The sequence below is a fragment of the Hordeum vulgare genome, chromosome 4H (genome assembly GCF_904849725.1).
Source record: "Hordeum vulgare subsp. vulgare chromosome 4H, MorexV3_pseudomolecules_assembly, whole genome shotgun sequence".
In the NCBI taxonomy this organism is placed as follows: Eukaryota; Viridiplantae; Streptophyta; class Magnoliopsida; order Poales; family Poaceae; genus Hordeum; species Hordeum vulgare.
Window position 1 is genome coordinate 427,473,789 of NC_058521.1, and position 8,270 is coordinate 427,482,058.

The following is an 8,270-nucleotide window of genomic DNA, read 5'->3' on the forward strand; positions in this document are numbered from 1 at the left end:
TCACCCGCCGGAGTGGGTGAACATGAACCTACAAGTTCACACGTAAGAAAGCATAAACAATAAACAACTAAAATCATCCAAATTTATATGGTGATAATAATGAGATATTTAACATGCAGGTTGGATAGGAGGAAGCAGCGAAAGATCAAGGATTGGGATAAGCAACATAATAAGTATGTCACCACATTTGAGCTATGTGTTGAGCGAGCTAAGAGTACGACGGGATCCCAGCTTCGCGAGTATTATACACTTGCATTCAATAAATATGTTCGATGGCTTCAGGAGAATACTCATGTGGAGATATGTCCACCGGCTTTTGAGGAGGAGACATTGGAAGATCCCACCGCATTTGATGAACTTGGCTAGGTTGAATACAACGAGCTTATCCGTGAATGGTACCAAACCCCTTTTGCTCCAGTGCTCAACTTTGTGGTAAGTGTGCCATCCTTTGTTATCTATGTATAGTAGTACACATCTTTGCTTGCCTAACATGCCGATTTCGTTTCATCCATATCGCAAGGAGATTAAGAAACAAATTGATGGAACCCAGGCTATTCTAGACACAACCTATAGAGGAAAAAAGGGAGAATCTACACTTTGACTTTTCATCAAGGTGCTTTGCCATATTTCAACATCACCTGGTTACGTACTCTTTGCTAAGTTCTATATATCATTCATATGTCAACGTCACAGCGTCGGGGCCAAAGGTTACAACGATTATCCAACATTTTAGGTTGCCATGACCTCGAATATTTAGAACCGTCCAGTTCCGGTTCATCCCATAGGAATGCCAATTTGGAAGATTCTACCACCTCGGGAGCTCGTATGGACGACGATGGCATTACCTCGGGATCTCATTTAGAGGATGATGATGTGGTCTCCATAAAGGTATGCCAATACCATACTTTGAACTTTTCATACCTCGCGTCTAGACGATGATACCATATTGAAAGTTGAGGACGACATGACATTGCAGGACTTTTAACGCTCCGCTTACATGTTGAAGTCAAGGACATGAATCAAGTGGTACACACTGGATGACTATCACAACAAAGGAAGGAAGGCGGTCGCTGAGGGCTCACATATGACAAGAGGGATGACGAGGATGAGAGGTATGGGCGGTGAAAATGAGGAGGAAATAGAGTTTGAGGAACCGCAACCGGCTATGAGGGAGAAACTACCTACTAAGAGCGGATGAGGCAAGAGTACACGAGGAAGGAAGGAGTAGTGTTGTTGCACTTGTTGTTATTTTCTTATGAAGTAAAACTAGTTGTTTGTGTCTTATGTTGTTGAACTAGGAGCAATGTTGAACTTGTTGTCTTGTTATCCGTTTTGAACTCTCGTGTCCATGCCAGGGCGACAACACCATGGCCACGACGACCAGGGGTGAAGGGGCATAGGTCTACGGGAGGTTGCTGGGGCAACCTTATGTGGCCGACCGACGCTGGATCCGGGCGGAGGTACTGGAGGCGCGAGGTAACGGGGCCAGCTACGGGAGCCTCGGCATCCACGGCGGTGGGGTTGATTTGCATGAGAGAGAGGGGTGACGGGAGGAAGAATGAGAGGCAAGGGTGAGGGCGACCAGCGGCGGGGCACGATGGTCCGGCGGGGAGGCGACTCATTGACGGAGGCAGCAGGGCTGTTGCGGATCGGAGGCGCGAGAGCTCGACAGCGGGGCTCTGCTCGGGGGGAGGCTAGCAGGGTTCCCGGTGACGGCGGCACCACAGATCTCGTCGGGGGCCGACGAAAGCTGCATCACCAGCACCCACTAGCGGCGGCACCACGGATCCTGAAGCGGCGAGTGGGGCAGACCACCGGAGGCTGCAGTGGCGGTGGTCTGCAGCGGTGGGTGAAAGTTGCAGCACCAACGATAGTTGTATGTGGGACTGCTATATTTTGTGTTAATATTATTGTTTTAGTTGATTAATGTTGTGTTAATTATGGTACCAAAATGTGATGGGAAATTGATGTGGTGTTTGATACATCTCCAACGCGTCTATAATTTTTGATTGTTCCATGCTATTATGTTATCAATTTAGAACATTTTTAGGCACTTATCTACCAATTTGTATTATTTTTTAGCACTAACGTATTGACCCAGTGCGCAGTGCGAGTTACTGTTTTCACCATGTTTTCCACTTTTCAGGTTCCAGTACCAAACGAAGCCCAATTGACCTGAAACTTTTTGTGAATTTTTTCTGGACCAAAAGAAGATCGTGGAGCATCGGAAGAAGTCTGGGAGGCACACGAGCCCCCCACAAGCCATGAGGGCGTGACCTGGTTGGGGGGGGGGGCTGATGGCTTTTGGCTGCTAATACGTCTCAAACATATCTATAATTTTTGATGGTTTCACGTTGTTATCTTGTCAACTTTGGATGTTTTGTTTACCTTTTATATATATTTTGGGACTAACTTATTAACTCAGTGCCAAGTGTCAGTTCCTGTTTTTTTCTGTGTTTCTGACTCTTTTCAGATCTGATTTTGGAACGGAGTCCAAACGGAATAAAATCCCCAAAATGATTTTTTCCAGAACGGAAGAAGATCAGGAGGCTTGAGGGCCAAGCAAGTGGGCCCACAGGGAGCCCACAAGCCCTGTTGCCGCGGCCAGGGGGGAGGCCGCGTCAACCAAGCTTGTGGCCTCCCTAGCGCTCCCCTGCCCTACGTCTTTGGCCTATATATTCCCTAAAAATCCAAAAAAAATCAGGCGTCCGCGAAAACACTTTTCCGCCGCCGCAAGCTTCCGTTTTCGCGAGATCTCATCTGGAGACCCTTCCCGGTGCCCTGTCGGAGGGGACTTTGGAGTTGGAGGGCTTCTTCATCAACATCATCACCCCTCCAATGACCCGTGAGTAGTTCACTTCAGACCTACGGGTCCGTAGTTAGTAGTTAGATGGCTTCTTCTCTCTCTTGGATCTTCAATACAAAGTTATCCATGATCTTCATGGAGATTTATCCGATGTAATCCTCTTTGGCGGTGTGTTTGTCGAGATACGATGAATTGTGGATTTGTGATCAGATTATCTATGACATATATTTGAGTCTTTGCTGGTTTCTTTTATGCATGATTTGATATCCTTGTAAGTCTCTCCGAGTCTTGGGTTTTGTTTGGCCAACTAGATCTATGATTCTTGCAATGGGAGAAGTGCTTGGTTTTGGGTTCTTACCGTGTGGTGACCTTTCCCAGTGACAGTAGGGGCAGCAAGGCACACATCGTGTAGTTGCCATCAAGGGTAACAAGGTGGGCTTTGTCGCAGATATGAGATTTTCCATCTACATCATGTCATCTTGCTTAAGGTGTTACTCTGTTCTTTTGGACTTAATACACTAGATGCATGCTGGATAGCGGTCGACGTGTGGAGTAATAGTAGTAGATGCAGAAAGTATCGGTCTACTTGTTTTAGACGTGATGCCTATAGATATAATCATTGCCATAGATGACGTCATGACTTTGCGCGGTTCTATCAATTGCTCGACAGTAATTCGTTCAACCACCGTCTACTTGCTTTCATGAGAGAAGCCGCTAGTAAACACTACGGCCCCCAGGTCTATTCACACCTATCGTTTACACCTCCGCTTTTACTTTGCTTTGTTACTTTGTTGCTTTCAATTCTCACTTAGCAAACAATCTATAAGGGATTGACAACCCCTTCATAGCATTGGGAGCAAGCTTTTTGTGTTTGTGCAGGCACTTGTGATACTCCTCCACTGGATCGATACCTTGGTTCTCAAAACTGAGGGAAATACTTACCACCGCTGTGCTATATCACCCTTTCTGCTTCGAGGGAACACCAACGCAAGGCTCAAAGGCCACGGGGAAATCCTTTGCATATTTTCCTAGGAAGTCCCTAAAGGTGTAGCCGTAGCACAAGGATTCCTGGTGCCGTTGCTGAGGAGTATCAAGAATAGTCTCCCGTCAGCACGTGTTTCTGGCGCCGTTGGAAGGTCTTTTGTTGCATCAGCAGAAGTATTTCTGGCGGCGTTGCCGGGGAAGGAGAGATCTATCCAAATAGGTCTCACAAACTCATCTCCTGCATTTACTTTTTTGCCAGTTGCCTCTCGTTTTCCTCTCCCCCACTTCACATTTGCCGTTTTCATTTGCCTTTCTCCTTTGCCGTTTTCTTTTGCCTTTTTCCATTCGCCCTTCTTCCGCTCGCTTTCTGTTTGCTTATGCTACCACGTGCCTTCTTTTAGCTTGCATCTTTGCTTGCTAAAAATCCATTGATATGGATCCTCACCCACTTGCTAATCTCTTTACGAGATCCACTTATGTGGAACCAATTGCTAGTGAGTTGAGTGCACTTGACTTTCTTTATGGAGTTTTGCTTGAGATGCGTGAATCTAAAAATTGTGATGAAGAAATTCATGAAGTGATTCACGCTGGCTCCTTGGATGAAAAGCATGATTGCAATGGTTTCACTATAAATTCTATTAGTGTCAATCATGCTAAAAATATGCAAAACCCTAAGCTTGGGGATGCTAGTTTTGCTATGACCACTACTTATTGCAATAATCATGATTGGGGTGATGATCTTTCTTATGATCTTGAAAATTTGTTTAAACCTCATGATGAATATGATATTTGCAATAATATTGAAAGTGGGTTTGGAGAAGTCATGACTTTAGATGATGATAATCCCACTATTTTTGAAGAGCATCAACTTCGCATGCATGTGGATCATGAAAAGAATATCCTTTGGGATAGCTATTTTGTTCAATTTGAATATGATCCCACATGTAATTGCTATGAGAGAGGAAAATATTGTGGTAGAAACTTTCATGTTACCAAATTACCTCTCGTTATGTGGAGATTGCTATTGTCTCTTTCTTCTTCCTTGCATATGGCAACTATTGGTTGTATTGACAATCTGTTTTCCTATAAAATGCCTATGCATAGGAAGTATGTTAGACTTAGATGTGATTTTCACATGCTTCATGATGCTCTCGTTGTGCTTCAATTCTTGTCTTTTGTGTGAGCATCATTGAACTATCAATGCCTAGCTAAGGGCGTTAAACAATAACGCTTGTTGGGAGGCAACCCAACGAATCTATCCTTTTTCTTTCTGTTTTTTGTTTTCCACACTTTCATAATTCTGTTATGATTGTGTTTTTTGTATTTCTTTTTGCGTTTGTGGCAAGCAAAACCGTTATGATTAGTCTTGGGGATGATCGTTTGGTCATGCTGGAAAAGACAGAAACTTTCTGCTCACGAAAATAATTTTCATTTTCTTTCTGTAAGAGATTTTGAGTTGATTCTTTTTGCTGCTGATTTCTACGCAAATTCTTCAGACTCTCGTAATTTGTCAGAATTTTTGAAGTACATAAGTATACGAAGTATACAGATTTCTACAGACTGGTCTGCTGTTAACAGATTCTGTTTTTGTTGTGTTGGTTGCTTATTTTGATGAAACTATGGATAGTATCGTGGGGTATTAGCCATGGAAGATTGAAAATACAGTAACCCAACATCAACATAAGTAGAATTCAAGTTTGATATGGCACCTAAGGAAGTGGTGGTTTGCTTTCTTATACTAATGTTATCACGAGTTTCTGTTTAAGTTTCGTGTTGTGAAGTTTTCAGGTTTTGGGTGAATTTCTTATGGAAAAAAAGATAAAAAGTGGCAAGATCTAAAGCTTGGGGATGCCCAAGGCACCCCAAGAGATTCAACGATGCCATAAAATCCTAAGCTTGGGGATGCCCCGGGAAGGCATCCCCTCTTTCGTCTTCAATCCATCAGTAACGTTACTTGGGGCTATATTTTTATTCACCACATGTTATGTGTTTTGCTTGGACCGTCTTTTATCGTAGGAGTCTTTTATTTTTGTTGTGTCACAATCATCCTTGCTGCACACCTAGAGAGAGAGAGACATGCACTCACCGTGATTTTGCCGAGCTTCACTTATATCCTTTGGTAGACATTTCAGCTCACATGTGCTTCACTTATATCTTTTGAGCTAGATGCTTTTGCTCTATGTGCTTCACTTATATCTTTTAGAGCACGGCGGTGCATGGCTTGGTAGTTGATCTATGCTATGAAAGTAGTCTCAAAGGGGTAGTTGTCCAAAGGGATACGAAAACTTCCACCTTCATGTGCATTGAATAGTTAGAGAAGTTTGATTCATCTCAACTAGTTTTGAGTTGTGGTTATGGTAATATTGAAGTTATATTAGTAAGGTGTTGTGAATCTAGAAATACTTGTGTTGAAGTTAGTGATTCCCGTGGCATGCACGTATGGTGAACCGCTATGTGATGAAGTCTGAGCATGATTAGTCTATTGATTGTCATCCTTTGTGTGGCGGTCGGGATCGCGTGATGGTTTATACCTACCAACCCTTCCCCTAGGAGTATGCGTTGAAGGCTTTGTTTCGATTACTAATAAAACTTTTGCAACAAGTATATGAGTTCTTCATGACTAATGTTGAGTCCATGGTTTAGATGCACTTTCACCTTCCACCATCACTATCTTCTTTAGTGTCGTGCAACTTTCACCGGAGCACAAAACCCATCATTAGCCTCCCTCAAAACAGCCACCATACCTACCTACTATGGCTTTTTCAAAGTCATTCCGAGAGATATTGCCATGCAACTACCACCATGACATGTGCCACCACGTCTACATTGCCATTGCATGATCGTAAGATAGCTAGCATGATGTTTCCATTTATGTCTATGCCATGCTAGATCATTGTCACGATACACTTCCGAAGGCATTCCATATACAGTCATCGTTGCTCTAAGTTTTGAGTTGTAAGTGTGATGATCATTATTGATGGAGCATTGTCCCATGTGAGGAAATAAAAGAGGCCAAAGACCCCCACCGAAATAAAAAATAAAAAAATAAAAGAGGCCAAAGAGCCCATTCAAAAAAAATGAGAGAAAAAGAGAGAAGGGAAAATGCTACCACCTTTCCACATTGTGCATATTAAGTACCATGATCTTCATGATTGAGAGTCTCTCGTTTTGTCACCACCATATAGCTAGTGGGAAATTTTCATTATATAACTTGGCTTGTATATTCCAATGACAGACTTCCTCAAAATTGCCTTAGGTCTTCGTGATCAAGCAAGTTGGATGCACACCCACTAGTTTTCTTTAAGAGCTTTCACATACTCTTAGCTCTAGTGCATCATTTGTATGGCAATCCCTACTCATTCACATTCATATCTATTGATGAACATCTCCACAGCTCATTGATATGCCTAGTTAATGTGACCATCTTCTCCTTGTTTGTCTTGCAAGCTCCACCACACTTCACACCACTTATAGTGCTAAAACCATGGCTCACGCTCATGTATTGCGTGAGAGTTGAAAAAAGTTTGAGAAAGTAAAGGTGTGAAAACAATTACTTGGCCAATACCGGGGTTGTGCATGATTTAAATTCGTTGTGCAATGATGATAGAGCATAGCCAGACTATATGATTTTGTAGGGATAACTTTCTTTTGGCCTTGTTATTTCGAAAGTTCATGATTACTTTGCTAGTTTGCTTCAAGTATTATTGTTTCCACGTCAATAGCAAACTATTGTTTTGAATCTAATGGATCTGAACATTCACGTCACACGAGAGGAGTTACAAAGGACATCTATGCTAGGTAGCATGAAAGCGTCAAAAAATCATTCTTTATCACTTCCCTACTCGAGGACGAGCATGAGTTAAGCTTGGGGATGCTTGATATGTCTCAAACGTATCTATAATTTTTGATGGTTTCACGCTGTTATCTTGTCAACTTTGGATGTTTTGTTTACCTTTTATATCTTTTTTTGGACTAACTTATTAACTCAGTGCCAAGTGCCAATTCCTGTTTTTTCTGTGTTTTTGCCTCTTTTCATATCTGATTTTGGAACGGAGTCGAAACGGAATAAAATCCCCAAAATGATTTTTTCCAGAACGGAAGAAGATCATGAGGCTTGAGGGCCAACCAAGTGGGCCCACAGGGAGCCCACAAGCCCTGTTGCCGCAACCAGGGGGGAGGCCGCAACAACCAATCTTGTGGCCTCTCTGGTGCGCCCCTGCCCTACGTCTTTGGCCTATATATTCCCTAAAAATCCAGAAAAAATCAGGGCGTCCACGAAAACACTTTTCCGCCGCCGCAAGGTTCCGTTTCTGCGAGATCTCATCTGGAGACCCTTCCCGGTGCCCTGCCGGAGGGGACTTTGGAGTTGGAGGGCTTCTTCATCAACATCATCGCCCCTCTGGTGACTCGTGAGTAGTTCACTTCAGACCTACGGGTCCGTAGTTAGTATCTAGATGGCTTCTTCTCTCTCTTGGATATT